Consider the following 15438-nt stretch of genomic DNA (forward strand, 5'->3'; position numbering starts at 1 on the left):
CATTATTGATCATGGGTGTGTGCAGGTCTCTTAAGACAGTGTCAAGTGAGAAGGCGGTTTCATGTTCTTCGCTTTAGTGAAGATTGTTGCCATGTGTGTATGTGTGTGTATGTTGTAGTTGTGTTTGGTTATGAGCGACTGATTCCCACAAGCTCTCGTCGTGTACCACAAACATTGTAAACATTCACACGAGTAGCCTCATCTACACAGTAGCCTCGTCGAACATCCTGGGAAGGCCAATTCATATTAAAGATATCGAGTTATCGTATCATTGGTTATGTATTGAATGCAAGACACCACGGTGTGTTGGAGGCAAGGGGGGGGGGGGGACCTCTTTCTGTATTGATCATCACAGCTGAACGATCAATCTCAAAACTCGGTGCGCAGCGCGCTGATCGATCTTGGGCCTCGCAAGCTGATTGGTTGACCGGCTGGGGAATCGATGATCGGACGTGGAAGATGATTGGTTGGCGTGACGATCAAGTTTTGAGACAAGAGAGAGAGAGAGAGAGGGAGTCGGTGCTGGATTCAGTATGTGCTGTGCGAGGGTGAGGGGTTGTGATCACTGCTGCTGGCCGCACACCGCACACCCACACTTCCGGAAGCAATTATAAAGTGGATATTATAGATGATATTGATCCGTCTTTTACGTTCTTTTTTTTATTGACTTAGAATACCTTTCGCGAGTAACCGTTATGCATATTTGATATCTTAAACTGTTGCTTCGTTGAACATTTGATTCTATAAGGGAATTGAAAGTCGTTGAGTTTATGACTAGAACGGTGGTGGTGGTGGCGGCGTCATGGTAGGGAGAAGCAAAGTGTGGCGCTTGGCCAAATTCGCCGAGGGAGGACGGACTGAGGTGGAGTGTAGCCTCTGCCCCGCTAGGATCAAGTACGTGGGCAACACAACCAACATAGCGCGCCACCTGGAACTGAAACATCCGCTGGAATTCGCGGCCTTGGATCCGACGCAGGCGGCCGCTGCCTTGGCGCGCCACGAGCAGCTGCAGCAGCGGCACCATGTCCAGCATCAGCGGGAGGAGGCCGCCATCTGTCGTATCCTGGCGCAACACCGCGAGGAGCTCCTACGGCAGGAGAAAGCTGAAACAAACCAATCAACTATCAATTCGCTTACCCTCACGCCCGCACAGTTGTGGGCGTGGCACACTCCCGTGGAAGGTGAGTACACAGTCTCGCTCCTCTAGAATGGCAGATGTGACAAGCTTGAACAAACGGTTTATATACCGTTGTGATACACACACAACCCGGATGAAACTCGCTCCCTTAGAGATCATAATTTACATATTTGGCATTATATACAAATGCTTAAGGTATATTATGCGTCAAACTTCATAATTTTGTGTTGGTTTGAGTGAAATCTGAATAAGCTTTTAACATGTGCTTCGAATGCGTGTTGTGGATATACGATAAAGTGAAGCTGCCTTTAGTGTTGGTGCTGAGTACTGTTTCACAGGCTATCCCACCTGACCATACACGTGACTGCCCTCACCACCTCACACCTGACCACCCTCACCACCTCACACCTGACCGTCCTCACCAACTCTCACGTGACCACCTCACCATCACTTCACCCCCAACGAGAGAACTAAGTGCAGGACAGTCAATGTCCAACGACCTTAACATTTACTGAGCACGACCAAACAAGCCAGCCTTGTTTGGTCATGACCTCCTGACCTTCCCGGGGATGTAATCCACATCAGTTGTTTAACTCTTGGGTTGCAGTTTACTGATAGTTGAACTGATGCATCAGGTGAAAGGAAACGTGCTCAACCGTTTCCCTGTCCTTGTTACCTATCGTACGTTACGGCTCGTGATCCTACAGCAGCCAAACTTTAATAAGTCTAGGGATACGACACAACTGCTGTTCTCAATAGCGAATCACCAGTATAACCCCTTAATGGGTAATGAGCATAAAATAGAATCTTCATAGGACTGAAGAATAAAGATACTAAGTATATATATATAATTTATATTAAATAAATCTCAAAGGCAAACAGATGATTATATGGTCACAATATATCACATTAAAAAATATCACTGTAACTTCCAGACATTAAATCAATACTAAGAATAATTATATGGCTAGAATAAAAGAATGACTTAACTCCAACAAGTGTTATCTCCCCGGTTTCTGCTCAGCTACTGAACTCCAATATGAGAGTCAAAAAACACATTGCCTTGCCCCGCGAATAAATTGCCAAAGTTACAATTATTAATATTTCAACAATGGAGCACTACATTGTGACAAGAGTAATCTTAAACTAACTTAATGAATAATTAGTACATATTGATATAGACAACAAAAGTACGTGTTTCTTTACATAGTAATTAAAATATGCATACAGAATAGCATAATGGCATGCACACCCCAGCAACGGACGATCCCACGACAATTTGCCAGATACAGTTCACTCAATTATTATTTCACTCTGTTACCCACTGATGATCACATATAAATCATTAGTTCCCGTGGGAAAACTGATCACACAAAGAAATAAACAATCATTCCCACGATACGCTGGGCCTAACGCCAACACTGTAACATGAATGTGCATTTGCATAGAACATATAAGTATAACAATATACATGCTTGTAATTTACATACAATTATAAATGTACATATTAATATATTCACTTACGTATCTTATAAGGGTACGTAACACTTCCACCTCCAAGAAAAAAAATGCAATGGATTGAAGATCAATGGCATTTTTTCAGAAGTAAAAATGTTAAGTAAAAAGAAACATTTCATTTATGGTACATCAAAACTTCTTGACAAAGCATCAGCAATAACATTTTGTCTGCCTGGAATATGTTTGATTTCTACATTAAATTCCTGCAAAAACAATGACCATCGCAGAATTCGTTGGTTCTTGACTTTCATCATATTTATAAAGATAAGGGGGTTGTGGTCTGTAAATACTAACACTTTATTTCCTGATAAGTAAATCTCAAACTTCTTGATTGACAATATAAGACCCAACGCCTCCTTTTCTACCACGGAATAATTTCTCTGAGCTGCATTAAATTTTCTGGAATAGTAATACACAGGATGCTCAATCTGGTCTAAACCAACTTGAATAAGCACAGCACCTATCCCAACATCTGACGCATCAATGTGTAATATAAATGGTTTATCAAATTGGGGACTAGCAAGAATAGGTGAGGTGGACAATATGCCCTTTAGGTTCTGAAAAGCATTCTGACAATCTTGTGTCCACTGAAACTTTACTTGCTTGCGTAACAAGTTTGTCAAAGGAGCAGCTACTGTTGAAAAATTTCTACAATAACGCCTATAGTATGCACACATACCAATAAACCGTTGGACTCCTTTCTTATTGGTCAACACTGGGTAGTCCACAATGGCTTGAATCTTATCTTGTAAGGGGATAATCTTACCTTGTCCCACCTCGTGGCCAAGATAAGTTATCGTACCTTTTGCCCAACTACACTTATTCATATTTATGGTTAACTTTGCGTTTTCTAACACTGTAAACAAGTTCTTAAGGCCTAAGAGATGATCTGCCCAATTTTTACTGTACAAAACAATGTCATCAAGGTAGGCCCTACAATCTGGCACATCCTTGAGTAAGAAATTCATAAGTCTTTGAAAAGTAGCAGGTGCATTTCTCAAACCGAATGGCATGACATTAAATTCATACGCACCATCAGGTGTAACAAAAGCAGTAACCTCTCTAGCATACTCTGTTAATGGAATTTGATAATACCCTTTTGACAAATCAAGCTTACTTACATATTCGGCATGACCTATGGACTCTATACATTCTTCCAACAAGGGTAAAGGAAAAACGTCCACTGTAGTGTTCTTGTTCAGTTTCCTGTAATCCACGCACAATCTCCAGGTTCCATCTGGTTTTGGCACTAACAAACACGGAGAGCTCCAAGTACTTTGACTTGGCCGAATGAAATCATGCTGGAGCAGATATTCCACTTCTGCTTGCATAATTTTCCTCTTTTCGGGATTCACTCGGTACGGATGTTGTCGAATGGGGGTGCTGTCCAGGAGCTGAATGTCGTGTGTGATGAGGTGGGTCTGGGTAGGAACCTCCCCAAACAGAGATGTATGGTTGTCCAGCAGAACCTGGAACTCATCACGTTGTTCCTCCTGTAAATGACATAGCATCTCCCTGCCATTGGAACTGGAACTGAGAAGTGGGATATTAACAACATGTCCCTCACTACAATTATCCTCAGGTGGTAACTCTTCCCGACTAAAACAAGCTACTACACCAGGTCCAACATAAGCTTTTAATCTGTTAATGTGCACAGTCATTTGGGGTTCTGAAAGATTAGGGTTAATTAGTTTATAAGTTAGGTCTCCCACCTTGTCTACCACTTGGTAGGGTCCTGCGAACTTATGGGACATGGAAGTCCCCATACGAGGTTTCAACACCAACACCAAATCTCCGACATCAAACGACCTTAGCTTAGCCTTGAACTTCTTGTCATATCGTACTTTCATGGCTTGTTGAGTCCTTCCCAGATGTTCTTTCGCCAACTCACGAGCCCGACACAACTTAGCCTTGACCTCGCTCAAGTACAATCCGCTCTGATGAACAGAGACATCTCCCAACAACTTTTCTTGTAGCATTTTAAGAGGACCTCTTACTTGGTGACCAAACACTAGTTCAAAGGGTGAACAGCCCAATGACTCTTGTAGCCCTTCTCTAGCAGCAAACAACACAAAGGGGAGATTCTCATCCCAATTACGTGGATGAGTTTCTCCGGTTGTCTTTAGCATTTGTTTCAAGGTCTGGTGGAAACGTTCAAGTCCACCTTGGCTTTGGGGATGATATGGACTGGACAATTTGTGCCGAATCCCTCGGGATTCGCAAAAAGTTCTGAAAACTTTAGAAACGAAATTTCCCCCATTATCACTCTGAATAACTCTAGGCATTCCAAACAACGAAAAGAATCTTTCAAGACACTTGATGAGATTATGAGCCTTGGTATTCCGTAGAGCATAAGCTTCAGGAAATCTAGTAGTCATACACATGAGAGTGAACAAAAACATGTTACCCGATTTAGTCTTAGGTAAAGGACCCACACAATCAATTACAACATGAGTAAATGGTTCATCAGGAACTACAATAGGTTGCAATGGTGCTCTAGGTACAGATTGATTTGGTTTACCAACAATTTGACAGGGTATACAGTTATGACAATATCTGACCACGTCTTTCTTTAACTTTGGCCAGAAAAAATATTTACTTATCTTATGGTACATATTCGTGATACCTTGATGACCTCCCATGGGGTCATCATGTGCAGCCTGCAGGACCTGCCTACGATAATCATTGGGGACAACGAGTTGGGTTCTAATCTCACAATCCTCTGAAGAGGGAGTTCCCTTGGGTCTCCACCTTCTCATCAGAAGTCGATCCTTGAAGAAGAAACCCGTCCCTTCCTCCAATGCATCAATATTATCAGGAGCCTCAGAAATACACTTACTTAAACTAGGATCAGTAGTCTGTACAACACTTAAGGGCAATGACTCAGACTCAGCAGCGAGCGGGCAAGAACCTAGTAGCTTGATCTCTTTTCCCGATTGATCAGAATAAAATGGAGTCATAGCTACTTCGGCCTCACTCTCGACAACTGGCGCACTGGAGACAAGCGGGCAAGGTACAGATAGTTCAGCCTCCTCACCTTCACTTTCCTTGTGATTTAGGTTCGGCGGGGCTTCTACTACGGCCTCACTCTCATCATCCAGTCGAGTCATAAAAGAATCCTCAAGATCCACCTCCCACTCCTTTACTGAAGGGGTCCTGGTCTTGGGATCAGCAACCTTAGTGAAGACAGGATTACTCTCACCTGTTTTTCCCATTGATCTAGTAACAACACAAGCAGGGTAAATAATATCATCATCTGCTTCCGGTTGAGCTAATACATTATGGGGTTTAGTTAACATGATGGGACACTTGGGCCCTACAACCATTTGGTTGCCAAAATCATTACCTAGAATAATGTCTACCCCAGGAATGGGCAGTTGTTTACTTACACCAACATTACACCATCCTGAAGTATATTTAGAATCAAGGTTAACTTGCAATAAGGACACTGGTTGCACACTTCCGGCAATACCCTGGAGAAGCACAACTTCACCCAGATCTCGGGTGTCAACATCATCAAGTACCTTCTGGGTAATAAGAGACTGTGAAGCTCCAGTATCACGGAGTAATTGAACAGTCTTATGTCTACCATTAGTACATAATAAGGTACCTGTGGACATATAGGGTTTGAATTCAGCCATCCAATTGGGACTGACTGTAATACATGAAGAATTAATAGGTTGCACTCCTTTACTCATAATAAGACCAGTTGGTCGGAGTTCAGGATGCAAACTAAAACATGAAGAAATCACATGCCCCCTTCTCTTACAATGGGTACAATGTTTGACAGTGGACACACTGGTATAACCAACTGCCGGTTTAGAATTAGCATTACTAGGCTTAGATGATCCTGGCAATGGAGTAACCATCTTAGGGTTAGTAAGAGAAGAGTTCACGGGAGTAACTGTCGCACCAGGAGGAGACTTATACTGATAAGGAGTACGGTGAGCATTGAAATTTACTCTACGACTAGACTTAGGTGAAGTGGCCATAAACGGGGCCTTAGTCAGCAACTCATGCTCATCCGCGAGCTTTGACAGCTCATCAATATCGGTTACATTCTTTTGTTCTGCCATAAAAGTAGACAACTGGTCTGGAAGACAGGACAATACTTCTTCCATTATGAGAAGATTCTTTAGAGCATCAAAATCAGTGACTGCAAGTGACTTTAACCATCTGTTGCAAAAATTCGTCTTCTGACGAGTAAAATCGGCTATTGTCTGATCCTTGATTCTCCTTAGGTTCCTGAACTTTTGCCTGTGTGCCTCTGGATTTAGTTGGTATGCATTGAGGATGCTTTTCTTTACAAAGTCATAATCAAAACTATGAGCGTCAGGGAGGGATGTGAAAACCTCCTGACTACGCCCCTTGAATTGAGACTGCATAATGGCTACCCACTGATCCCTTGGCCAGTTCATACTGATGGCAATTTTATTAAAATGTGCAAAGAAAACCTCAGGATCTTCCTCATTGAACTTGGGCAACTCTATATACTTATTCATCCTGATGGGATTATTATCACTATTTGTTGAAACATTACTAGTATTTCCATGCCCAGCTGCCATACGCTGTGATTCAAGCCTGAAGTTAGTGTCAGCCATTTGTTGTTGAATCTCTAATTGTTGCTTCTTTGTGGCTTCAAGTTGCAACTCAATTAAACCTCTCTGGTTTTGTGCCGCAATTTCTAAACGCCTAGTCTCCAGCTCCCTTTGCTGAGCTTCAGCCTCTAATATTTGCTGTTGCTGTTGAGCTTCAATCTCTCTTTGACGAGCTTCAGCCTCTAATATTTGCTGTTCCTTTTGAGCTTCAAGCTTAGCATGGGCTATTTGCGCTTCTAACTCAAGACGCTTTAACGTCATCTGATCACTCGACTCCTCTCTTAACTCTTCTAGAATTTCTTCATCTAAATCCCCATTCTCAACAAAATGCGTCACAATGACTTTCAATATTTGGGCTTTAACCATTCTATTGCTGGCGGTCAAATCCAAATGATTTGCCATTTGTATTAACTCAGTCTTTTTAAGGTTCTGAATCCCTTCAAAGTCTGGGTGAGCCACCAACGCTGCAACTTTCTCCTCCATCGTTACTAACACTTGGCACTTGATTCACAAAATTAATTAACACAATGGCACTGCACTACACTTCACTGTAAAATTGTCACCACACTGAAAATTCGCTTGGCCTCACTGCACAAACAAAATATATAGGATGACTTACCTCAAAATCGTGAAACGTTGTTACTTGACACACAGGAAGGCTTGCTTGGCACATGGAATAGTTCTTAAGAAACACACAGACACTTGACACTGGTACCTAGGAAGGCAAGGTTAGATTAGCATAGTTAAGTTAAAGTGGGACAATATTTCCCGGCACAGGCCCCCATAACTCTTTGTTACCTATCGTACGTTACGGCTCGTGATCCTACAGCAGCCAAACTTTAATAAGTCTAGGGATACGACACAACTGCTGTTCTCAATAGCGAATCACCAGTATAACCCCTTAATGGGTAATGAGCATAAAATAGAATCTTCATAGGACTGAAGAATAAAGATACTAAGTATATATATATAATTTATATTAAATAAATCTCAAAGGCAAACAGATGATTATATGGTCACAATATATCACATTAAAAAATATCACTGTAACTTCCAGACATTAAATCAATACTAAGAATAATTATATGGCTAGAATAAAAGAATGACTTAACTCCAACAAGTGTTATCTCCCCGGTTTCTGCTCAGCTACTGAACTCCAATATGAGAGTCAAAAAACACATTGCCTTGCCCCGCGAATAAATTGCCAAAGTTACAATTATTAATATTTCAACAATGGAGCACTACATTGTGACAAGAGTAATCTTAAACTAACTTAATGAATAATTAGTACATATTGATATAGACAACAAAAGTACGTGTTTCTTTACATAGTAATTAAAATATGCATACAGAATAGCATAATGGCATGCACACCCCAGCAACGGACGATCCCACGACAATTTGCCAGATACAGTTCACTCAATTATTATTTCACTCTGTTACCCACTGATGATCACATATAAATCATTAGTTCCCGTGGGAAAACTGATCACACAAAGAAATAAACAATCATTCCCACGATACGCTGGGCCTAACGCCAACACTGTAACATGAATGTGCATTTGCATAGAACATATAAGTATAACAATATACATGCTTGTAATTTACATACAATTATAAATGTACATATTAATATATTCACTTACGTATCTTATAAGGGTACGTAACAGTCCTTGCCTGGGGATGGAAAGGAGCCTGCCAAGTTCCTCTAAGAGGTGTTTGATCAGCCGGATTGTGCTAGAAGTGCAGAACCCTCCTAGTATCAGCCTCGCTGATCAAGCTATCGTCATGGAAGCGTGGCCGAGGTGCCTCATATAGTACACCTGACCTTTTATTACCACATATGACCACAAGACACCTTCATCCCACCACTCCTGACTACCACATTCATGAACAACACCTGACAATCCAAGAAACCAACACACCTGGTTCCATACAAACTTACACGTGACCTCCCAGCCACCTCATTCCACAAACTGACAACCCTCCACACCTGACAGCCTCTCAGAGATGAGGTTTGAAGCTGGAGGAATGTAACAAGGGGAGGTCAAGTCCTGAGACCGCTGCTGTGACCGACCTAGCTCGTATGCTCGTATGGCAGTGAGCTCGTATTTGTCAATGTTTGTAGATGACGCAAAGCTGATGAGAAATGTAAAATAACAGAGGAAGGCTGCAGAAAGTTACATGAGGGATCGTGACAAACTCCAAGAGTGGGAGAACAAATGGTTGATAGAATTAAATCCCAACAAGTGTAAGGTAATGAAGATGGAAAAGGGGCAAATGAAACCAGGAGGTATCTACACAATAAGGCTAAGGCAAGTTCAGTAATCAGAAAGAAAGTTAAAAATGGGACAGCCTTTAATTCCAATATTAACACCAGAGGCACATAAACAGGCGGCTGACACTGCCAGCATATGGGATGCTGACAAACCTTGGAACATCGTTTATAATCTTAAACCAGAACTCTTTCAAGGTAATCTACGAACATTAGACCAATGCTGGGATATGCAGCACCGGCATGGAATCCGCACCTTGTGAAGCATAAAATCAAAATTGAGAACACATACAGGTTTCTAATGTAACTGGTGCCAGCGACAAGGGGGGTCAACCTATGAGGATAGGCTAGGGGGAACTGGATCTCACAACCCTAGAAGATAGAAGAAGCAAAGGGGATATGATTACAACATACAAGATACTAGTGGGAATAGACAAAGACAGCCTTTTTAAATTGAGATAAAGTAGTACAAGAGGTGACAAGTGGAAGTATGAAGCGCAAAGTAGTTGAAAGAGTGTAAGGAAATATTCGTATTCTGAACGGGTGGTTGACAAGTGGAATGCACTAAAAGAAGTTGTAAAAGCCACCCTTTCCACAACTTTAAGTCCAGATTCTACAAAGAATTCCAACGTCAAGGCTAGTAGGTCTCACGTCTTCGTTGACACTGAGAGATAAGTACACACACGCACACACATATACGGGGGCTGTGGGGGCCGGCCGGCCGAACGGACAGCACGCTGGACACGTGGTCCTGTGGTCCCGGGTTCGATCCCGGGCGCCGGCGAGAAACAATGGGCAGAGTTTCTCTCACCCTATGCCCCTGTTACGTAGCAGTAAATAGGTACCTGGGAGTTAGTGAGCTGTCACGGGCTGCTTCCTGGGGTGTGTTTGTATGGGGGAAAAAAAAAAAGGTAGTAGTAGTCAGAAACGGTTGATTGACAGTTGAGAGGCGGGCCGAAAGAGCAGAGCTCAACCCCTGCAAGCACAACTAGGTGAATACACTAGAAAGTATTGTCAAGATATTTGTGATTTATGAAGGAGCAAGTTTTGTCTCCAAACAGGGACAGGGCTATAGAGAAGGCAAGTCCTTCATAAAGTATATACTCTTAGTTTTATAGCGATAAAGCAGAAAAAGGGAAGGATGGGCAGAGTGTGTCTTCCTGGATTGCCAGAATGGACTTGATACAGTCCCAAACAAAGGACTTATTCAAACCAGAATAAATCAGATGTAACTGGAAGGGTGTTAAGTTGGATTAGAAAGCATCGCTGTAACAGGAAACACAGTTAAATTGAAAGGTCACCAGTGGAGTACCATAAGAATCAGTACTAGTACAAAACTCTACCAGGGCCAGCTCTCCCTAGTACAGACATCACCACGGCTGACGAAAGAATCACAGACTGCGGCGAGATATAGTTATCTTGAGATGATTTCGGGGCTTAGCGTCCCCGCGGTCCGGTCCTCGACCAGGCCTCCTTTTTGTTACACACCCCCAGGAAGCAGCCCGTAGCAGCTGTATAACTCCCAAGTACCTATTTACTGCTAGGTAACAGGAGCATCAGGATGAAAGAAACCCTGCCTATTTGTTTCCGCCTTCACCGGGGATCGAACCCGGAACCTCATGACTACGAATCCGAAGCGCTGTCCACTCAGCTGTCAGGCCCCTCATATGTCATAGCCATATTCCCAAGAGTTTGAAAGCAACACAACAGAAGAAGAACAAAAGTGTAAATATAGTGGACAACCAAATGAACGTTACCTTAAACTACCACTTTCTGAAAAGCAGTAAATTCCAGCAGTTATTATTATTACTATAACATCTTTAATGACAAAATTTAATTATAATTTTGCCTAATCTGAGGATTTCAATTATGTCTTATTAAAGTGAGGATAATGCTGGTATTCACTGTCACGCAGGACAGAGGGTCATACACAAGACAATAGGTCTAAACTGTAGGCTAAAGCACATATATATCATGGTTACAATCAATATTTTAATGTATGAATATGTTAAAACAACTTTCTATTTGCTCTGCCACACAAGGGCAGGGATGGGTTCATAAGAGATGTAGCTTATAAATAATATGCATACAATTGTTCTTCATTCTTTAAAATGGACAAGCAAATTTTGGATAAATTGTTAGAATGTCGTCCAGTACACCAGATTCAATGAAATAGTTACACAGTTGGTGGTACAATAGGCCAGGAGGTCTAAAATCTTTTACGGTTTCACATTCAGCAATATAGTGTTCTAGTTCTAGTGAATGCATTAAAGGTTTATCACAGTTTGCAATCTGCATATTCTGGTAGTGGTTCAGACTCACTAACCTGCCAGATGTGCCTATAGCCAAGGCGAATTCGCGCAATGACTACATCATATTGCCTGGTCCGGTTACTGTGCTGACCATACAAAATATCTAGTTAAGGAATCACTTACAACATGAGGCAGCGGGCGCCATTGGCAGGTGCAGCTCTCTTTCATCAAGGTTTTTCAACTCTAATTGCACTCATTTTCATGAAATAAATAGAATCTATAAATAAATTAATGAAAATAAAAACGTTGCTTTATTTTTTGAAGTGTAGGAAAACTAAATAATAACCTGGGCCTCGCCTTGTTATACAACTGTTGCAGGCTTGGGTTGGTCTCCACTTAGGTTATATTTGCCACTGGTTTTTGTATCTACAAATCAATACCTTACAAAAAAATTAGACCTAATGGAATTGTAGCTTTTATATTCACAATATATTGTTTTCTGCGTATTTATGTTGTACGAAATGTAACACTCGTTGACTAAAATATTTTAGTTGCCCAGAGCAATAGATTTTTAGGGAACACTTTTCTTTTGCTAAAATTATTTGTAAGGACGATACGGAACTCGAACCGGGTTCTGAAATGTTCCAGCTCTACACGCTACTACTCTTTCATGTATTTAATAGTGTATTATAGGGCATTTAGATCTTGAATATTGACTTATTCAATCTTGAATATTGACTTATTCAATCTTGATTTGTAAATGACTGTTAGACTGTTTCTCTCCAATAACCGACTTAATTGACCCAACAGTTTGAAAGGTCTGAATAATTAATACAGTAATATGTTCCAGAATTCAAATTAAATTGTGCCTCAAAGTTTGTCATAATATTCAGTATATCCAGGAGCATGTTAGGGAGTGTTCTCTGGTATATAAACGAGTCTCCAAACGTTTCTTGGCAAGCTTTATGTTGCCATGTTTAGGGATAGTATTGCAACATCAGGTTTACACCCATGTAAACTCCCCGCGTTAAATACTCACATTTATTCGTCTATTAGGCTTGCGTCTAGGCTAATCTTTGTAAAGGTGATCACAGAGGTAAATTTAATACATCACTTTTGTGACGTAGTTAACGCTAGGGCTACACAATGATATTTACTTCATTGTGCAATGCATTTCTTCATTTCACAATGTCTTATTTTCGTCATTTAAAAAAAAATATTTTAGGCAGGAGGTTCTTTCCACATTGCTTAAATATATAAAATTCATCTTAACATGCCTGAAACATCAACTTATCTTCTCTACGTGGATTTATATTAAAGATTATTGTCCATTTGGTGCAGTCGGCGTTCCAATCGGCTCGTTTTATCAAAACAAAATAACGATAAGGATAAGGTACTTGTATATCATATCATTAATTATCTCTTCTAGTACCTGTTATCCAGTAATTGGTGTATTCTCTTAAGCAATCTATGAGTCGCCTTTTAAACAGCTGGGAAGCATTGTTGATCATGTGTGTGTACACCTAACAGCACAAAGTCAAGTGAGAAGGCAGTTTTGTGTCCTTCCCTTTAGTGGGGATTGTTGCCATGTGTGTGTGGGTGTGTGTGCCTGTGTGTATTTACTATTTGTTTCTGCAGAATCGAGCTGTTAGTTCTAAGACCCCCGCCTTTCTAACTAATTTATTTTCCTCTATTATGTCTACTACATATATTTATCTTTAACACACGCACACACATCCCCAGGGAGCCGCCCGTAGCAGCCGTCTAACTCCCAGGTACCTATTTACTGCTAGGTGAACAGGGCACTAGGGTGATAGAAATTCTGCCCATTTGTTTCTGCCTCTGCCGGGGATCGAACCCGGGTTCTTAGGACTACGACCCCAGAGCGCTGTTCACTCAGCCGCGAGGCCATTCTGTGTGTGTGTGTGTGTGTGTGTGTGTGTGTGTGTGTGTGTGTGTGTGTGTGTGTGTGTGTGTGTGTCGAGCGACTGATTCCCACAAGCTCTCGTCGTGTACCACAAACATTGTAATCTTTCACACGAGTAGCCTCTACTACACAGTAGCCTCGCCGAACATCCTGGGAGAACCGAGTCACATTAACGATATCGCTATATCGTATCATTGGTTATGTATTGAATACGTTGTGTTGGAGGTAGTAGGAGAACGGGAACCATCTCTGTATTGACCGCCACAGCTGAACGATCAATCCCCAAACCCGTACCGCGCTGATCGATCTTGGACCTCGCTTGCTGATTGGTTGACCGGTTGGGAATCGATGATCGGACGTGGAAGATGATTGGTTGGCGTGACGATCAAGTTTTGAGACGAGAGGGAGTCGGTGCTGGATTCAGTATGTGCTGTGCGAGGGTGAGGGGTTGTGATCACTGCTGCTGGCCGCACACTGCACACCTCCTCACCTCCGGAAACAATTATAAAGTGGATATTACAGCCGATATTACCGATATTTATTGCTGCAACGGTTTGCCGCACAGGAAAATTCACACATATATAGACGAACGAAACTGTTGTCCACGGTGACTTGTTTCGTTGCTTACGTGCTCAGATAAATCCGAAGTTCGTGTGGTGAGTATATAACAAGCAGACAGCATGGTTAGGAGAAGCAAGGTGTGGCGCCTGGCCAAGTTTGCCGACGGCGGAGAGACAGAGGTGAAGTGCAGCCTCTGCCCCGCTGTTATCAAGTACGTGGGCAACACTACCAACATAGCGCGCCACCTGGAACTGAAACATCCGCTGGAATTCGCCGCTATCTTGGATCCCGCGCAGGCGGCCACATCCTTGGCGCACCACAAGCAATTGCAGCAGCAGCATCATGTGCAGCATCAGCGGGAGAAGGCCGCCATCTGTCAAATCCTGGCTCAGCATCGTGAGGAGCTTCGACGGCAAGAGAAGGCTGATACAAAACCGTTCGTGAATTCACCGATCCTAACGACTGCTCAGCTGTTCGCGTTGTACGGGCCTTCTAAGAGTGAGTATATAGGCTGTGGGTCTCCCTCCTGTGGCCGCTGCATAATTGGTAGTCGGCTCGAGCGCAATGACAACTAGGGTGAAGCTTCAGGAACATGCTGCTAGTGGGCATGGAAAGTGTGGGGAGGGGGGGGGGGTTGTTATTTTAGATTTAGCTACTCAGAACGAAATGTCCATGTAGCACGGCCTATGGTGAGCCCGTAAACGGAGGGGGGGGTTTGAATATTTCCAAATAACATACCTATCTTCACCTGCTCATCTCACCCATACTCCACCACACACCGTCTCATACTCCACCACATACACAGTCTCACCCCCCCCCCCATTGTCTCACACTCGACCGCACAGCCCCACTGTCTCCACCACCGCCCACGTCACCACCCACGTCACCGCCCATCTCGCCACCCACGTCACCACCGCCCACGCACAATCTCTCCTCTTAGTTGTATTGCATTTGTATTTATCTTTGCTTTCTGTTTTCAACCCCGTCACATATGAGAACACTCCCCAAGCATCACCTCACGCCCATCTCTTGGCATCTCCACAAGAGTCTCATCACTACACACGCCTCAACAACCAAGCATCTCACAGTCTACACCTACACTGACCTACAACTTACCCATCAACAGTGACGGGCAACAGTAATGTGGATCTTTCGATCGGCAGTAGGCC

General features: G+C 42.6%; 1 protein-coding gene across 6 annotated transcripts in view; it reads left to right on the forward strand.

Moving 5' to 3' along the window:
• The window catches only part of LOC123757808 (protein bric-a-brac 2), a 135749-nt gene that overhangs the window by 55315 nt on the left and 64996 nt on the right, over positions 1 to 15438 (forward strand). The window lies entirely within an intron of this gene.

The sequence above is a fragment of the Procambarus clarkii genome, chromosome 40, assembly GCF_040958095.1.
Source record: "Procambarus clarkii isolate CNS0578487 chromosome 40, FALCON_Pclarkii_2.0, whole genome shotgun sequence".
Classification (NCBI taxonomy): Eukaryota; Metazoa; Arthropoda; class Malacostraca; order Decapoda; family Cambaridae; genus Procambarus; species Procambarus clarkii.